General features: G+C 53.3%; 1 protein-coding gene across 9 annotated transcripts in view; it reads right to left on the reverse strand.

Annotated features, from left to right (window-relative positions):
- The window catches only part of TFEB (transcription factor EB), a 55621-nt gene extending 36491 nt beyond the window's left edge, over positions 1-19130 (reverse strand). For 4 of the 9 annotated variants that reach the window (XM_025890808.2, XM_025890804.2, XM_073904958.1 and 1 more), the window contains exon 1: positions 18872-19130. The gene's annotated coding sequence lies outside the window, so the exon portion shown is untranslated. Of the gene's footprint in view, positions 1-6771; positions 6916-18871 lie in introns of those variants that run through there. The other 5 variants (XM_025890806.2, XM_025890807.2, XM_025890803.2 and 2 more) reach the window with 2 other exon arrangements.
- Between the last annotated feature and the right edge of the window lie 505 nt (positions 19131-19635).

Genomic DNA, 19635 nt, shown 5'->3' on the forward strand with positions numbered 1-19635 from the left:
AACTAAGTCTTCTCAATATTAAAAGAGCTAAGTTTTGCTCACAACTATAGAACCTTCTCTATTTGCCTTTACAATCTCTTATTGTCACTTTGGTTAAATAGATAATTAAGTATTGTTTCATTATGATCTATATCTTTTTAGTAAGCATTCAAGTCTTCAATTCAATATGAAAAATATTGTTTGACAAACTTCCCCCAAATCAAATTCTAAATAAAGACCTTTTGACCTCAAACTAACTTTGGGATTTTTCCAGAAGGTCTCTGGAACATCTAAAAAGATATGTCCTTTCTCCTTTTTCAAAACAAACAAAAACAATAACAAAACTTAAAAAGGTGATGGAAGGGAATTTTAAACTAATTAGACCTATTGCTATGTTAAATCACATGGGAAGCACTGTCAAAGAAAGCTAGTATTAAGTCTTCTTTATCTTGTATTTGTATAGATACATGTTGTAAGTGTTCCAGAAATTGTATAAAAGTCCTAGAAATCTGGTATGTCCTAATATAATCTTATCACTTGTAATTCTAGTTATTTTATGATAAAAATGTTTGTCACAAATAATCAATTATCCTTGTCAGTAACACTGTAATGACCTTTCGTCAGATCTTTAACCGTATTAAGTCTTTTGTCAGTTATATAAGATCTTGTTTTACTCCGACACTTTTACAAAAGTGTTTCATCTTCAGAAAGAGTCAAGGAAAGGACTCCGACAAGCACTCTAGAATACGGGTTTCTGGTAACTTTCAGGACATACCACTGAACTGGGCAAAAACCTGGCGAAACTCTAAGGAAAAACTGGATTCATAAAACCATTAACAAAAGGTCAATGTCAACAAAACTTAATTACATGAAACTGAGTTAACTGATAGAGATGATTATAATTTTTATGACTTTTCAATTAAAACATTGTTGGATCTTTAATATTTAATTTTTTCCAGATTAAAAAAAAATTTTCTCTTAAGAAAACCATGACTCGGGGCACCTTGGTGGCTCAGTCGATTAAGCGTCTGCCTTGGGCTTGGATCATGATCCCAGGGTCCTGGGATGGAGCCCTGCATCACGCTCCCTGCTCAGTGGGGAGCCTGCTTCTCCCCCTCCTTCTGCCACTCCCCCTACTTGTGCTCTCTTTCTCTCTCTCTCAAATAAATAAATGAAATCTTTAATAAATAAATAAATAAGAAAACCATGACTTACAGCAATTTGGTAAATTATACCTTTGTAAGTAGAACTGAAACATTTACCTTTTTCTCCCTACCTGATGCCTCCATAATTTGAAAACTCTTACTGAGTATTCCTATTTTCATGACAATATAGTTATTTACACAAGTTCAACAAACATCTATTCTCCTAAATACAGGACACAACTGGAAATGTTGGCTATATTACCAAGGCTTTGACTGGGAGACATGCATCGACTCCGATATGACCAGACAGCTTCAAGGAAGTAAGGTTGACTTTATGGAGCCAATAAAGCCCCTTGGAAAAATCAGCCTGGTACCTTGCTTACAGGCTTCCCCAGCAGCCTCACCAGGTGAGTAAGGAAGGTCACTTCCTGGCAGGCGCAGAAACCTCAGGATATTTTGGGGATTTGGGGAAAAGAGGAATTAACTTAAATCTAAAGTTATTGCAGGTAAAACCTGATGACAAGTCCTTGGCTCTGCTTCCAAACCTCAAGAGGCTTTTAAAAGTCCAATCTGAGATTCCTTATGAAAAGCTCCAACAGAGCAGATGAAAAGATTCTATATAATCGGTTGCAAGTTCTTGCTGCATTTCTATAAATACTAAGTTAAGTTTATTCAAACTAAACCATTTTGCAAACAAATTAGTCTTACTTTGATGACCTTTGGTAGTCATGGGGGTAACTGTAGAGAAAAAATTTGTTTCAATTAAAAATGATAGTACATTCTTTTGGATATCAGATTCTAGCACTGTTGACTGTCAATGAAGTTTTCTTTTCTACCTGTTTCCTCCAACACTTGGCTACAACTCTCCAACCTAACGCTCCCAATGTTCTTCCACTCTCAACGTAGAGTCACCAAGAACAAAAGTTGTCCTTTTTGGGATGCCTGGGTAGCTCAGTTGGTTAAGCGTCTCCCTTGGGTTAAGCATCTGCCTTCGGCTCAGGTCATGATCCCAGGGTCCTGGGATTGAATCCCGCATTGGGCTCCTTGCTCAGCAGGGAGCCTGCTTCTCCCTCTGTCTGCCACTCCCCCTGCTTGTGCTCTCTCTGTCTCTCTCTCTGACAAATAAATAAATAAAATCTTAAAAAAAAAAAAAAAAAAGCTGCCCTTTTCCCTGAAGCCCTACAGAGTGTGAACAACTTGAGGGAAACTTTAGAGAAATCACCACAACTGCTCATGCACAGGCAATCTTCATGCCTGTTGCTATGTGGGCCACTCGGAAAAGATCACCAGAGATATCCAAACTGCAAACCACGAAGATCTGGCAGATTGCCCCTGTCTGCCCTCACTCCGTCTGAAGATGCTTTGAGTCTGACATCTCGAAACTTTCTCAACCGGCTGCCTTCAGAACTCAGAAACTGGGATCGTAGTCGCTCTGGTCACTCACCTTTGGTTTTCTTTTCTTTTCTTTCCATAAAAATGCCTTATCAAATACCTGATTTCTCACACGATATAGGTTTTACTTTAGGAGCCCAGGTGCATCTCTACCTCCTACAATGAAAACAACTGTTTAACTGAACTGACCTATTTTCAAGATTAATTCAATGAAATAATGGAGCACTTCACCAGCTCAGCTTCTAGACTTCAGGTAAAAATAAAGGGGAACAAAACATCCCACCCCAAAACATGCTGCTTTAGCATATTGCTTACTTTGAATTAAAGTTACTTAAGAGACAGAAGGTACAAGAAGGACACACTGCCCCCCTTCTGTCCCCCTGAGAGCAGGAAATAAATCTCCCACCTGCAAGGTACCCTCCCTGTACCAGGAGGCAGAGAGACATCCTTATCACCGGAAAAAGGGAATTCAGGGCCCAGAAGGCTGTATAAACAACCCTTGTTACTTCTTTACTAATTACCTGCCCCAAGCCCAAACCCCTTTCTGTTGTCAATTCTTCACAAATGTATCGTTTCTTTGTCTGAATGGCATAAAAGCTGCCTGCTTTGGTCACTTCTTGGAGCTTCATATCTTTGGGGATCTTGTACATACAAAATTAAATTTGTTTTCCTTTGGTCAATCTGTCTTATGTCAATTTAATTATTAGGCCCGCCAAAGAACCTAGAAGGGAAGAAGGGAAAAGTTTTCCTCCCCTACACGAGGAAGGGGTCAGTGGCAAACAGCTGGCCCAGGTCACCCAGCAGGTTACTGCTGTGGGCAGGAGAGATGATGAAGCAGATCATACTTACTGGGCCCTTATAATGGGCAGCAGGTCACCTGCATTATCTCCTATAATTCTTACAACAACGCTTGAGTAAAGCACTGATGTTATCCCCATCTCTCAGAGCAAGAAGCTAATGGTCAGAGATTGTCACTTGTGTCCAAGGTCACACAGCCAGTCGGTGGTACCGCCCAGATTTCAACCCTAGCAACCTGAATCCAGAACTCACAGCCTTGGCCCAGCTCTGCCACTCACTAGGCTAAGTCACCTTGGGTGACAGACTTCCCCATTCTGGGCCTCAGTTTGCTAACCTATAAAACCGGATAATAAGAGACCCGCGTGAAGATTAAATTTGCAAATGTACAAAAGCGCTTAACACAGTACCTGGGAGCTGGTGCTCAGTATATGGGACCTATCACTAGATACCACATTCTACTGTGGGAGTTCATACCCGCGCCTCTGGGCTCTGGGTGCAGCAGGCTAGAAGCCACCCATGGCTTCCTGGAAATTGGCCTCCGATAACCAGTCCTGGAGCACTGCCCCTCCACCTGGCAACACTTCCAAGCTGGGGCTCCTAGGGTGCCCCGTGTAGGGGAGGACTCTGGAAACTGGGGTTCCCAGACCCAGATTTAACCTGGGTCTCATCCTCTGAGGACCCTGAAAGACCCCCTCCCCCTCAGAGCCAGGGATAGTCCCAGCTCACCGTGGGTCACAGGCTTCTTCCCACCATTGCCCCACAAGCCCCAGGTCACGGGGTGGGGAGGCGGGGGCTCTCCAGCCAGGCGGCTGATGTACTCATGACCTTTCCCAGCTCTCTCAGCCTTAGAGATGACGATGACTACCCACCCAGAACCCTCCACACTTCCTACAGCTGGTTCATCCACATTAGATCACAAGATTAGCATCACTAACCAGAAGGCTGACTGCTCAGGGGTTAGTATGCCCACTTCACAGATGAAGAAACTGAGGCCCCACTGGCCCTGGGCAGAGATCTAAGTAGTAGAAAGGCTTCTGGCCCCTGGACCAGGGAAGCTCAGGGCTGATGCAGGTTCCAGGCCAGACTCACTAAAGCCAGCTGGGGCAGTAGAATGCTCAGGAGGCTCCCAAGGCTCAGGCGAGGAGAGAAAATGGCTAAGGCATGGGTCCTAGGTCTTACTGAGTCACTGTAGATCCTGCAAATCTTGGGGATGGGAGGAGCATCAGTAATCCTGAGTCTTCCCACCCCACCCCACCCCAGCCAGAGAAGATGGGCACAGCCCTTGCCCACTGCCCTGGGATGACCCCCACCCAGTCTGCTGCTCTAGCTAGCACGACACTTCCGGCCAGGCCTGGCCCTGCAGCCCTCCACTGACAGGGAGCCCCCACCTCCCAAGATGGCTCTCTAGTTCCAGACCCCGAGTCGACCATTCACCCCGGGGAATTTTCACCTCTACACTGTCCCTATCCAATGTATGTCATCACCTAGAAAGCCTTCCCTGGCCGCCTCACCCTCTGCCTCCACTGACCCCCACAGGGCCCACTCACCCACATACACCATACTAAGAATTGGGCCCGGAATTCCCAGTCTGGCCCCTGGCATGTAGGGCTGGGTCTTGCACTCAGTAGGTGCTCCGTAACATTGCACAAGAGGGAGATAACCTCTAAGGAAGTGACCCCAAATATTTTGACCATGATCTGCAGAAAAATATACTTTATTTGGCCCAGACACACACACACACACACACACACACACACACACACAAGCACACAAATGTACACATATGAACCTGAAACAAAAAAGTTACACAAAACAACACTTGGCCAATACCATGCAATACACCTGGATGTTCTCTCTATATCTTCTTTCTCACTGAAAAAAAAAAATGTTCATTGAGAGCCACTAAGCTGATTTCATGGCCAGAAATTAGGGTCCCATTAGTGGCCATGATCCACAGTTCAAATTATAGCCCTCTAGGGAGCTCTGTGTGGCCCAAACTCCCCGCCCAGCCCTTCTGTACCTTCTGTACAACAGGTGCCTAATAAAGGCATCCATTCGGCAGACACTCTGGGCCAGGCCTGTGCTAACACCTTACTATGGTATCTCATTTTATCCTCCCCATCAAAGAGGCAGGGACTCTTACTACCACCATTTTGTACATGAGAAAAGCGAGGCCCAACGTCACATAGTACATGGCTCGGGCAGAATTCAAAGCCAGATGCAGGTTTGAACCTGGGGCCACATTCATAACTCCTGCACCACACCACCTTCCCAGCTGAGGGTCTTCAGCTCCTCTTGAGTCCACAACTGGCAGGAAGCTCACTCCAACTCCAACCACGAAAAACACCATTCCGCGTGTTCAATGAACTCTGTGTTAGTCGGCTACTTGATTGGAGACTGGCCTGAGGCTCTCTCGCCTTCGCCTTCACGGCAGACCCTGCTCCCTCCTACCAACCCACCTCCAGCTGAACCCAGAAGAGGGGCTGGGACGGGGCGGCGGCGGGTCCATCTCAGGGCTCCAGGGAACCATTCTGCGGTCCCCCCTCACTGATATCACTGCCCTGCAGCAAGTCACTCACCCCCTCTGGGCCTCCATGTCCCCAGTTATGAAATGGGGTGATGACCCAGCACCCATCCCAAAGGGGGACTCTGAGGGCTCAAGGGGCTGATGCAGGTCAGGCACTTGGCACGGCACCTGACATGAAGGAAGGCCTGGGAAATGTGAGTGCTTATTATCATCATCCCCGGTGCCAACTCAAAAATAATCACCCTGCCATCAAAAATAATCACATGAACAGCGGGCAGTTTTTTGCCGTTCGCAAACATGCTTACGCACCAGGAAAAGGTTCACCCGTGCAGAGCACCTATTTACTGGGTGCCAAGCACTGCCCTGAGCACTCTACATTTATTAAGTCTTTTAATCCCCAGAATGAACCCACATGGTAGGCACTATAATTCTTAGCTCCACTTTACAGGTGAGGACACTGAGGCACCAAGAGGCTAAGTGACTTACGAGGACCACAGAGCTACAGAGTGGCGGGGCCAGGACTCGAAGCCAGAGGGACCAGCAGAGTACCTGCCCCCGATGCCTGAGGTAAGGAGGTGGGTACTGTGGCCTGCCTACACACATCATGGCCTCCTCACCAGAGCCTCTAAACAAGCTTGGAGATGTGGAGACCAGGCAGGCAGGGCTGAGGTCAACTGCCCAGAGTGGCCCAGCTCCTCTGACTCCTGATTTCCCTCACTTTCCACCATCCCCTTCCCCCCCACTCCCCGAGCCTGGCCAGGGACCCCTCCTTTGTGCCACCTGGTTCCCCAACCCTGACCCTACTCAGTATCTCCCCATCCCTCTTCAAAAGATACCCCGATGCCAGTGCAGCCCTTGGGGCCTCACCCCCACTCACCCACCTCCCTGAAGACAGGAGACACACACACACGCACACACACTCCCTCATACCTGGGAGAGGCCGGTCCCCAGCAAGGAGCCCCTGGGAAAGCTCAGCTCCTTGGGGGGCCAGAGCCCAGGGCCAGGCCCCTGCCCCGGGTGCTGGACCCAGTTTCCTCATTCTCCCCAGTACTGTTTCTCACCCAGCCCCCTGCACCTCAGCCTGAGAGGAAGTTGCACAATCCCCTGGGAGCTGCAAGCGTGGCCGAGGATTACTCACAGTGCAGAGAGAACCGCACGCCCGCCCGGAAGCCTTCGCACACCCACAAGACTACCCAACGCAGACGGGCTCCCAACTCGTCTCACCCCATCTCACCCACCCTGGGCTCCAGGACCCCTACAGTGCCCTCCCTCCTCCCAGACTGAGCCTCCGACAGCCCCCCCACTAACCACACAGCCAGGCTTCACAGGGCATAGGCCATGCTGCCCCTGCACCAAGATGGAGAGGCACAGAGGGGCAAGAATTTTCAGGAACCTTACCAGGTCCAATGCAGGCCTAGCCCTAACCTACACACCCTCCCAGCCCCTCCTGGAGACACGGACCCTCTTAGTCTGAAGCCCCACAGTCCACCACCTTCCCGACTGACCACGTATCTGCCAGCTTGGCCTTGGGCCTTCCCAGGGCCTCCAGACACCCGGTTCACAGTCTTACTATATAGCCCACCTTGGAATGGACCCCGAGACCAAGATTATTCTATGAAGTTCTGAGAAGATATGAGCCACCACCCAATTTTCACTTGTGACAACACACTCTTGCTACACATGTGATTTCAGAGGTTCCTCAGTCCCCGAAGTACTTCTCTAACAGCCTGTCAAAGAAATGTACATTTTACTAATGTTTCTTTCTGGTGCCTAAGGGATTCCCACCTTTGATAAGTAATATTCCTTGTCAAGAAAGGCTGGCGATTATGAAGCCACTGTCAGTCACCTATCCCTCAGGGTGGGTGCATTTACTGGGCCCTTTCATGAGAGTATGGCTCAGGAAGGGACAGTGTAGTAGAAAGATCAGGCCGGCTGGCCATGGTTCATGGAGAAGGCCGGAGATGCCACTGAGGTGAAGTGTGCTCCAGAACTGGGAGGTCAGAGAGGCCCAGGGGGCTCTGACCTAGACTCTGACCCAACCCTGGGCCCTCCCTGGGACAGCAGCTCTGGGAGAACACAGAGGGTGAGTAGGAGGCTGGCCTGGTATACAGAGCCCCTGGCTCTGTATAACCTCAGAGCCCAGACTAGCAACGGGGCCTCAGATAAAAGAGTATGACAGATACCTCTTATCACTCCACACAACCTTGGACTCCCACCCAGCTAAGGACAAAGTCAGAAATGGTTTTGCCCTGGCCCTGGGGTTGCCCAGAGAGCCCCTCATTTCTGCTGCCCTCATCAAAAGGCTGGGGCCCTCAGGGCGGTTCCCCCACAGCCCTGAGGCCTGGAATAGCAGGAGCCAGGGCCGAGCTCACAGCTGGTCACCTGACACCTCCAGTTCAGTGGACAGGGAGCGTAGTCAAGGGGAAGGGGCTGGTACCACAAAGGAAACGAGGAGGAGAGGCCCCTTGGTAGGGATGCCTCCCAAAGTGCCTACACAGGCACCCTCTCCCCAGTCCTGACAACAGCCCCAGGAAGGGGAGAGGGCAGCCCCCCTCGGTACCCTCAGTGTCCCTAGGAGGGGACCAAGGCTTCAAGCACTGAAGTGACTTCCCCAAGGCTATGTAGCAAGTTCATGGCAAATCTCAGTCTCCTGGCTCTGTTCCCAGATCAGAGTTTCTCAACCTCAACGCAGACGCTCGGAGCCAAATGATTCCTTGTTGGGGGGCTGTCCTGAGCATTTTAGGATGTTTATCTACATCCCAGGCTTCTACCCACTAAATGCCGGTAGCATTTCCTGAGTTGTGACAACCAAAAATGTCATCAGACATTGCCAAATGTCCCCTGGGAGGCAAAATCACCACCAGTTGAGAAAGACTGCCCAAGGAGACCTTGAAAGACAGGCACCTGCCAACTCTAAGATGCACAGTATTTGCTGAGGGCTCTAGCCCTAGAGCCTTCCCCCTCCTCTGCCAGATGTGCCAGGCAAGAGGGCCTTGGGACCCTCTGGGCAGAGGCCGCTCCGTCGGGGGTCTCCCCTGAAGACCATCTTCCTACCCCCAAGCTGTAGCCCCCCCGGCATTCAGTATTGTCACAGTCCTTCAGCCATGTTGACCGCACACTGCTATAAGTACAAAATTTTGAGCATCCCCAGTATATGCTTCTTTTCTCATGAATTGCTTATAAAAACCAACATATGAATAGATCATGCAGGTCAGCAAACATCCACAAAAAACATATCTGTAAGAAAGATGAGAAGGGGAATGCAATTTATACCCACGATGAGATACTGTGACACGCACCAGCACGGGAGAAGTTAAACAGTCTAGCAATAGGAAGTGTTGGCTAGAATATGGAGCAACAGGAACTCTCGGGTGCCACTGGTGAGGAATAAGTTGGTACAACCACTTAACAAGGTATTTACTAAAGGTGGGGCGCCTGGGTGGCTCAGTGGGTTGAGCATCCGACTCTTGATTTCAGCTCAGGTCATGATCTCAGGGTCGTGGGATCGAGCCCCAGATCAGGCCCCGCACTCAGCGGGGAGCCTGCTTGGCCCTCTCCCTCTTACACCCTGTGCTCCAACAATTCCACTCAGGCTTATAGGCACTCTGGAGAAATGGATGCACCATTCACCAGGAAACACTCGCGAGGACATTCTTACAGGACTGTTCGCAGTAGCCAAAAAAGGAGAGCAACCCCAATGTCCCCAAGTAGCAGGATGGATACAAACATGGTGGCAAGTTCATACAGGGGAACACTGTACAGCAGTGAAAATGAACACACGATAGCTACACATCATAACCTGGATGGATCCCACAAACAAAATGTGGAGCGGAAAAAAAACATGACATAAAAGCGCATGCTCAGTGTCATTCTAGCTGTATCAAATTCAAAATCTGGCAAAACTAACCTTTTCCGATAAAGATTGCAGACATCAGTGGTTCCGTGACAAGAAAAAGCAAGAACTGATGATCAGAAAGATCAGGATCGTGGTTACCTCTGGGGGGAAGGGGTTATGACAGAGGCGGGGCACACAAGCTGATTCTGGGGTGCAGGCTATGTTCTGTTTCTTCATCTGGGCAGTGGCTACCTGGGTGCTTACAGTTAGCTTATTGCAGCATATACGTATATGTTCATGCTCTTACCAGGAATGATGGGGTATTTCACAATAAAAAGAGGAGGAAAAGGATGGGATATAAATAAATAGAAACAGAAGTTTTAATATTATCTTCTCACTCCTGGCTTTGAAAACCGTTATAATTACGCCCAACAAACTGGAGAGGAACCTAGAGTTAGTCACAGGTCTGAAGTGCCTGGTGATGCCCAGGGCTGTCTGTGGAGGGGCTCCCCCAGCTGGCCAGGGCTGGCTGGCCCTCAGCCCATCTCCCCACCACCACCTCAGGGTGACCCAGCCACCGCAAGCCCCTGGTTGCTCAAGGGCAGGGGGCTGCGTCAGGCTGGGCACCTCCACACCTGTCTCACCCTGCCCTGGGCCATTCTTCTGGGCCCCCACCAGCAGGGCTCATAGGCTGACACCGGAAAGGCCCTTAAGCAACCCCCTGAACACCAAAAGGTGGGAGGCAGAAGAAGAAAGAGGGCGAGGAGGAGAGAGAGACATACACACTTTGAGGGCCCATGTTCCAGATGCAGTGGAAGTAGACGGAGGTTCAGGGGGATGGGAATGTGGGGGGCAAAGGAAAGAGGGGAGGAGAGAAGGTGCTGGGGGGGGGCAAAATCACTGCCCCAGATCCCAGGTCAAGTCTTAGGGGCGCAGCAACAGGCAGGCCCAAAGAGGTCTGAGTTGTTAGGCCCAATTTAGCATCTCCCCCGTGGCCCGGGGCTTCAGAACGGCAGGTGGGTGGCCAGCCGCCTTCCTGTGGCCTCCCCTTGCACTCAGCAGCCTCTAGGCCTCCTGGAAGGAAGGACTCTGTCCAGAAGGGAAGCTTCCTGGGTCTGCAGAGGTGACCCGCAGGTAAGAGGATCCAGGAAGCAATAGAGCTGTCCTTTTGGGGGCCCAGAGGGTGGGCAGGGCTGAGCCAAGTTCTCCATGCTTGCACGAGCCCTTTGGTAAAAACTCTCTCCCAACCAAGGAAGAACGCTTTTCATAGTGAAGGACCAGGCTTGGACACATTTCCATTCATTTATATGTACTTCTATACTATCTTCCACCAACCTGCCTTTCTCTGTCATCTGGGGGTCCTGCAATTCCCCGCTGGGCTGTCAGCTTTGAAGGAGGCACTGTGTTCTCATTCCCACCCACCCTGCTCCGCCCGCACAGCACTAGGTACCCAGGAGGTGGTACCCACTAGGTACCACTAGGTCATGCCTGCTGACCCTCATGGTGGCCCAGGCCACGGGGTGCTGGAGAGGCTCCCTCACGCTCCCCAGGCCTCAGTCCTCCACTCTCCAAAATATGGGGGTAGCACCAGCTAGCTTCTAAGGCTCCCAGCCCCACAGCCCCAGTCAGCCGACAGCAAAGCCAGCCGCACCCCGCCGCAGGGGCAGCTGAGAGCACACCTGGCCAGAGCCAGGAGGGGACGAGAGGCAACAGGGGCTGGACAGGATAGTGTGTCACCTCCTGGCCACTCTGTACCTCTCAGGGACTCAAGGGGGGGCTGGGGCAGGTGCTGTCCCCAAACCAATTATAAACAAGGCAGAGGACAGGCTGTAACTTCCCTTGGCAAACAGGAGAAAATAAACCAGAGCCCCACCCCACAGACCCACTGGTAGAACTGGGGCGGGGGGGGGGGGGGGGGGGAAAACTCTTCAAGGGAAGGGACAGACTGTCAGCCCTAAACCGGGGTGAAGCTGGACCGGGGCCCCGGGGGGGGCCGGGGGGCGGGGGGGGGGGGGGGGGGGGGGAGGCAGGGAGCTCCTCCTTGTCCAGCTGTGTACCCATCCCTGAGTATTAGATGGTGAAGCTGATACCCTGCCTGCAGGGCAGAGACCTGTTGTGTCCTCATTTCGGGGCACTTGTTGGGGGCTCAGTCCACACTCACTCCACAAAAATTTACTGAGCACTCACTGTATACCAGGCTCTCTTCTGGGCCTGGGGATACAGCATCACACAAAACAGATCCAACCTCTGGGCTCAGGGTGCTGACGCTGGAGGGTTCCATTCATCTGTCGACTGATCGGCTCAGTCACCAAGCCCAACCTGCCACCTCCCTGCAGGGCCGAAGACCCTGCCACTACCTCTTCTCACCTCCCATCACGACTCCTCCAGCTTCCAAGGAAGGATCCACCCCAAGAGCCCAGGGGTGAGCCCCCAAGGTGGCCCCACTATCTGCTGCCCTCAAGGCCCAGGACCTCCTAGATGATGATAGAGACACCCCTCCATCCAACAGTGACACTCCCCCCAACATCTCCAGTCTGGATAAGGAAGGAGAAGGGCATGGCTGCTTTCTGTGCATGTTTTATCATATTTATTAGTAGTAAGAAACATAATTCAGGGGCACCTGGGTGGCTCAGTCGTTAAGCGTCTGCCTTCGGCTCGGGTCATGATCCCGGAGTCCTGGGATCGAGGCCCACATCAAGCTCCCTGCTCTGTGGGAAGCCTGCTTCTCCCTCTCCTGCTCCCCCTGCTTGTGTTCCCTCTCTCGCTATGTCTCTCTCTCTCTGTCAAATAAATAAATATAATCTTAAAAAAAAAAAAAGAAAGAAAGAAAAGAAAGAAACATAATTCAAGCACTGATGCCCTACTTGCCCACCCCGGGGTAGGAAAGTCAAGTCATATGGTGGGTCTTTCTAAGCCTCACTTCAACAGAGCCAAGGGCCACTTTGAATGCCTCCCCCCTAATCCAGCAATGCCACTCTGGCCCCAAGCACTTTTGCAGGAGTTTTAGATCCTGTCCCATGTTCTGATGCCTCTTGGGGACAGTGCTGTCCTTTGGTGTCCACCTCATCTCGCCTTGTTCAAGCAGCAACTATCTCCTGAGCACCTGTCCCAGAGGGTGGTGCCAAGACCACAAGGCCGTGCTCACTTTAACAGGAGGTGGGGGCAGAGAGCCAAGGTGGGGAAGGGAGGCTGATCATACCAGGGATTAGCGGTCACCAAATGGTGTCACAGTGGTCCCCACCCCTTGGGACCTGGCTTCAGAAAGAAGACAGGCCTAAGAGGCCCAAAAGCAGTCAGAGACCCAGGAGACAGAAAGCTGGTGCCTGGGAAGCTACAATGCAGTGGTCTGGGGACCAGCGGCATTAGCATCTCCTGAGAACTCATCCAAAATACAAATTCCAGACCTACTGGAATTTGTGGCCCTACTGATTCCAGACCTACTCAGTCAGGAACCCTGGGGGTAAGGCCTTAGTCATCTGTGTTTCAACAACTGTTCCAGGTGATTCTGATGCCCTCTCGAATTTGAGAGTTGCTGCCCTGAAGAAAGGGCATCAGAATCATTTGGGGAATTTTTAACATATTGATGCCTAATCTCCTCCTTCAAGATTCAGATGCACTAGTATTTTTTTTTTTCTTTTAAAGTAAGCTCTCCTCCCAGTGTGGGGCTTGAACTCATGACCCTGAGATCAAGCATGGCATGCTCTACCGAGTGAGCCAGCCAGGCACCCCTGATGTTGCTCCCCAGGTGATCATAATATCCAACCAAGGCTACAGTCAGATGGAACAATCCCCTGGTCTCCCAGGAAGGTGTGCCTTGATGGACAGAGGATTTGGTTAGAGGGAGGGGTGCAGAGGAGGGAGTGCCAGGAGAAGGGGCCAGCATGAGCAAGGACTGGGAGGAGGAAATATGGACCATGGATTTCTGGAAAACCTGCTGGAATTTTGGGTTAATCCCCAGGGCATCACATTTTACTTTGGGGTCTCCATTATTGGGATAAAAGCCAACAAGGAGGCCTGCCCCCAGAAGCTGGACGGGGGGTGGGGGTCGTGAGACCTCCTTTCTCCTCATCCTTATGCCCACACCTAGGAGCTGGGAAAGAAAACCGGTGAGGACTCTGCCCCTCTGAGGTGACCTCTGCTGTCACCCGCTGCCCTATCGCTGGGATATTACCACTGCCTTGGCTCACACGGCAGCCAAGGGGACCTGAACCTCTGGGGCAGAGTGGAGGCGGGGCAGGCTGCAGAAGCGCAGGGGAAAAGCCATGGGTCAGGAGTGGGTAGTGAGTGGCCAGGCCAGACGCTACCCAAGGAATCCCCAGGGCAGGGCAGGGCAGGGGCGGTAGGGATGCTGTAAGCAACCCCAGTTTCCCTGTGCGATCTTGTTAAATGTAGGGACCAGGCTGGGTGTGGTCACCAGGGAATGATGGGGGCTGCGGCCACAAAAGCTGCAAAGCCCCATGTAAGGCATTTCTTTCGAGAGTGTTAGATGCGCAGGGGAGTCCTGTTTGCAACCCACGGGTCTTTTTTTCCTTCGCTAGAGCTCTCTATGCCTCTAGTTCCTCACTTGGAAATGAGAAATAAAGAAATAAATGAGTTATGGGGCGCCTGGGTGGCTCAGTCGTTAAGCATCTGCCTTCGGCTTGGGTCATGATCCCAGGGTCCTGAGATCGAGCCCCACATCGGGCTCCCTGCTCCGCGGGAAGCCTGCTTCTCCCTCTCCCACTCCCCCTGCTTGTGTTCCCTCTCTCGCTGTGTCTCTGTCTGTCAAATAAACAAAATCTTCAAAAAAATTAAAAATAAATAAAAAAAAGAAATAAGTGAGTTGTAAGAGTCCGTTAAGATTAATAACTAATATTTTTAAGCACAATGCTACTCTAGATCTCATACATGCAGCATGCAACAAAATACTCAGCCAAGATGGGGCGCCTGGGTGACTCAGTCCGTTAAGCATCTGACTCTTGATTTCAGCTCAGGTCCTGATCTCAGGGTCCTGGGATCAAGCCCCAAGTCGGGCTCTGCGCTCAGCGCAGGGTCTGCTTGGAATTCTCTCTCTCCCTCTCCCTCTGCCCCTCCCACTGCTCGAGCTCTCTCTCTCTCTCTTTCACTCTCTAAAATAAATGAATAAAATCTTAAAAAAACAATACTTAACCCTCTCTGTAGCACTAGCAAGCAGGTGGTAGCATGATCCTTGCTTTGCAGGCATGCAAACGGAGGCACAGCAGGGTTAAGCACCTTGCCCAGGGTCACACAGCTAGGAAATGGCAGAGGTGGGATTCCAAGCCAAGCAGCCTGGCCCTGGAGCTCTTGTTCTCAACAATCTCCTGGCAACGTAGCACTTAGCTCAGTGCTCAGTACATGCCAGCTCTGACTATGTCCCAAGAGAAACTGGCTGGTTGCACTGCCCGGGGCCAGCCTTGAGCTCAAGCTCTATGGAGTGGACTTCAGCAATGCCCCCCCACACCCCCAGTGCCATACCACACGCGCCTCCTTTTGGGGAGCCTCTCCTGTCCAGGGTGCCTTTGCCAGAGATGGGTAGAAGGTTCACATTGCAGGGGACCCCACAGATGATCTCGGTTCCCAGCCATGGAAACAGAGGCTGAGAACAGCAGGGACCTGCTGCAGCCATACAGGTTGGCCATGAGGGGACTCCTGTGTCCTCATGACTTTGGTGGCTGCTCATTCTCACTCAGTAGCTGCCACAGCCTTTTCCCCACATCTGAGTAAACAAGTGCCGAGTGAGGACTGCAAGGTAAGTTAATGTGTGAGGTTTCCAGGGAGACCCAGGGAGCCTTGTCTGAACTCCTCTCCTCTCGGGCACCGGTCAGGAAGAGTCCTCACCAGAGGTCCTTTGGTCACCTGTGTCAGCAGAGTTCAGAAGAACAGCCAGGAGACAGGTGTGGCCCTGGGGCAGAGGCCTCAGCGAGTTCCCACCCCTGCTCAGAGCAGGAGACCCTGCATGGGGAAAAGAAGTTTCCCAGACCCCCAGCTGCCCACCTCTTAAGACAGAACTCCTGAGAAACCCGAAGAGGCCTGCTCGAGAGATTGAGCACATGGATTTTGGAGGCAGTTGGACCTAGGTTTGAGTCCCTACCTCTTCCAGGCTGTGTGACTTCCGGCAACTTGCTTAACTTCTCTGAATCTGGATAATGAAAAGAATCATTCCTACCTCACTCTAAAGAGTAAATATACAATAAATGTTGGCAACTAGTATTTTCTTATAATGTTGTTCTGTTATAGCATAGACTAGACGAATATTCCATTAATGTAATATCGTGTGATTATACTCTCATAGCCGCACACATAGACGATTCATCTATACACATGTACCTAGATACCTATCATCTCATAACCACACACACACACAAACTCCTCTCAATTACACACGCCCCAGAGTGAAACACAGAGCAATACTATGGACTCACCATGTGCCAGACCCTGCTCCACCCTGAATCCCCACAACAGCCTGGAAGGAGTGTACCTCTTTCTCTTTTTTCAGAGGAAGACAGACATGTTACATTACATACATATGCACTTGCTGCATCCTGGGGCGTGGACACTTCTGGCAGCTCTGGAAATCTGACCTCCCTCCCTCTGTGTCAGAGGAGGTCAACCCAACTTCCATGGTCATCTCCAGGGCAGCCCCAAGCTGGGCCCCAAGTGCTGACTGCCCTCCATTCCTAGGACAAAGGCCCAACCTGGCTTTCATACCAGCTGTGGTTGGGGAAACCCCTGCTTCAGGCAGAAACCAAGTTGACTTTGAAAAGGAAGAGACAGAAGCCAGGGGGTGGTTGGGCCACTCCCTGTGGGGGCAGGTGCTAAGTAACTCTATAAACTCCAGCTAGTGATCCAATAACAGCCATAAACAAAGCCCCCAGAGGGATCAGGACCAGAAGCCAGACCCTCAAAGGACAGGACAGCCAGGCCTGCAGGATGGGAGGCCCCTCCTTCCTACTTTCCAGCCCTGAGGCTCAAAGGGGGCCTGACTGGCCATGGGGGTGGGCCCTGGGTATCCCTGCCATCCCAGGCCCCTGGATGGGCTGCTGCCTGCTCTGGCCCACCCCCTGCCCCACCTCTGACTGTGTCACCCAGCCCTCAGCCCTCAGAAGCCCAGCTGGTTCTCCATGGATTTGGTGCTCACCTGAGGGGGTGTCCCCTGCCCCATGCCCTGCACCACTTCCATGGGACCCGGAACAGGATTCTGATTAGTCTGCACCTCCCAGAGCTGAGTTGAGGGCAAAATAGCACTGCAGCTGTAACAGACCTTGTAAACTGTAAGCAGTATCAGCTCCCTTCCAGAGAAGCCGAGCAAACAGCCTTTCATTTATGCTTTCTGGTTCCTGACTCTCCCACCCGGGCGGCCAGAGGGCAGGCAGAAAGAAGGGGGCCAAGTGAAGTGCTCTATTTCCTACGGTTGGGGAAACTGAGGCATGGTACTAGCATACCAGCAAACTACCACGCAGGGCTCTGCCCTTCCGCTGTGTCTAAGACCGGCCTTTATTGCTGGCATCTCTCCCCCTCGACTGTTATCTGCCTGAGGGCAGGGCCTGGAGACTATCCACCTGGCTGGGCACTGAGAGGGCCTCAGAGCAAACAAGCTGAGGAGCCAGAAACTGCGTCCTGATCTGAGCCAACTGCATCTGGCCGCCCAAGAGGAAACCAGAGCCCCCCCCCCCCGCCCCCAAGAATTGCCAGGTCTTGGGCCAGTGGAATCTTGGACTGGGCGGGTGCAGGGGCTGAGCCTACATCTGAGAAGTATCAATAAGGGCCTGCACCGGCCTTGCCCCTGCCCTGCTCCATTAAGACCCCCTCACTCAGGGTGGGGGCTGGGCGGTAATTAATTGACACTTCCCAGAGGGCGTAAAGCCAAAGAAAGCACTGCGCTCAAATCTAGACCAGAAACTGCGCCGAACCGTCCCCAGAACAGACAGGCGAGAGAACCCCGGCTGGCGTGGACCGGGTTGGGAAAGACTCCGCGGTGAGCAGCCGCCAGGCAACGGGGAGGGGGAGCTCGGGGCCGCGAGGTCGCGCGTGAAGAGGAGCCCCGCCCCGGGCGCCCGCCCTCCCTCCCTCCTAACCCCTGGGCGCAGGGCTGGGGCGCGCCAGGCTGCTGCGGCGCGAACCTGCTCTTGCAAACCCGAGCAGCTCTGGGCAGCGGTGCGTGAAGCCAGAACCCGGGCTGGGAAGGGGCGGAGGGGCGGGGACGGAGCTGGCATCAACTCGCTCCCTTCGAGGAGCGAAGTGCACGCGCGGCGCCCCCGTGGCTGACCCGGGTGCGGGGAGGTGGGGAGAAGACCGAGCGCGGACTTGGGGGGCGGGACGGCGAGGGGTTGGGCGGTACGAACTGCTGGAATAAGGGGAAAGGGGCGTGTTTTCCGGGATTCGGGACCAAGAAGGTGGGGGGTACTCAGGGGCGGGTAAATGGCTGGGAACTCCAGGGAGCAGAAAGAGGGGCGCGCGAAGGGTGAGTTCTGGGGTTGGGGTTCCTAGAGGTCGTGGAATAATGCAAAGGGGAAAAAAAGCCTGAGCTCGGGGATAGCAGGGGACGCGGGCAGCGGCCGCTTCTTAAGACACCGGGGTGTGGGGGTAAGAGACGGGAAGGGAGGGAGGGATGGTACTTCGACCCGCCCCCTCCAGCAGCCCAGCCCCGGGGGCGTGGCGCCGCCCCGGCCCTCCCACTCCCCGGGACCATCCAGGTTGGGCCTGGCCGGGCCGGACTCGGCCCCCGCTCACTTCCCGGGCCTCCGGCGCCCTCCCCCGTACCACCCGCCCCAGCCGCCTCGGGTGGAAAAGGAGTAGGCGCAAGGCCCACACGTCCCTCAAACTTGTTGCAAGTTCACTCCCACGCCTCCCGCCCCTTCGACTCCCAGCTCGCGAGCCGGGAAGGCCCATGCCCGCCCCGGCCCCTCCCGCCTGGTTACATAAGGTCGCGGAGAAGCCGCCCCCGGCCCCGGCCTACAGTGAGGGGCCGGAGGGGCTCCTGGGCTCCTCCGGCAGCGCCGCTCCGGCCATGTGCCGAGCGTCCCGAACTAGACGGACAGCCGAGCGGGTGGCGGCGCGGCACACACACTCCGTGTCCCCTCTTCAGCCGGCACCCCCATCCACCCACCTGTCTCCCGCACCCACAATGGGGGCGGGGGAGCCTGGGTCCGGGGTTCCGGGCCCTCCGCACACCCCTTGCCCCCCTGTCCCGCTCACCTAGCCCTGAAGGTCAATCCGTCCGCTGCCTGTCCCCCGCGGCTCTGGCAACTTGTCCCAAGTTCAGGTGTCCGGCCCGCGAGCTGCGCCTGCCGCCCCCTCCCGGACTCCTCCGGCTCCGCGCCACCGGGGAGGCCCGCCCCGTCCGCCCTTCCAGCTGCCGTCGGCGCCGCCGCCGCCGCCGCCGCCGCTCCCTAGGTCCAGCCCGCGGCCGCCGCCTCCGCTGTCACCGAGCCCCGCGCCCGGCGCCCGGGCTCCCGCTGTCAATCCGCACCCACTTCCCGCCGCGCCCGGCAGAGGGCAGCACACGCCCCCGCGGTCCGCCCCGCCCCGCCCCGCCCCGCCCCGCCCCTCGCGGGCCTACCGCGGCGCCCGCGGGGAAATGTAGTCCCTCCCGGCGGCTCCGCCAGGAACGCCGGGATTTGTAGTCCCACTCCGTGGCCTATGTACGCGGGCATGGCTGTTGACTTGGAACTTATGTTCCACTTCGTTTCTGCCCCTTATGCAAGTTTTTTTTCTCTTCTTACTCAGAGATGTCACGAACTACAGCTCACTATGATACACCCTGTGGTCTCTCTGATCCCAAGGAGAGGCCTGCAGCACGCTATCTTTCCCAGAGTCTAGGAAAGATGTAAGGTCCCAGATGGTGTGGGGTTGCTATAGAAACTACTACGTGGCAAACCTCAGCTTCCCTCGTGTTTTGGAATGGAGTGCCAGACTTGAATCTTGTATTTCACCCCTACCCCTGAATGTAAGGAGCAAGG

Source organism: Callorhinus ursinus, unplaced genomic scaffold, assembly GCF_003265705.2.
Source record: "Callorhinus ursinus isolate GAN/ISIS: 27379988/994484 unplaced genomic scaffold, GSC_fseal_2.0 scaffold22, whole genome shotgun sequence".
NCBI lineage: Eukaryota > Metazoa > Chordata > Mammalia > Carnivora > Otariidae > Callorhinus > Callorhinus ursinus.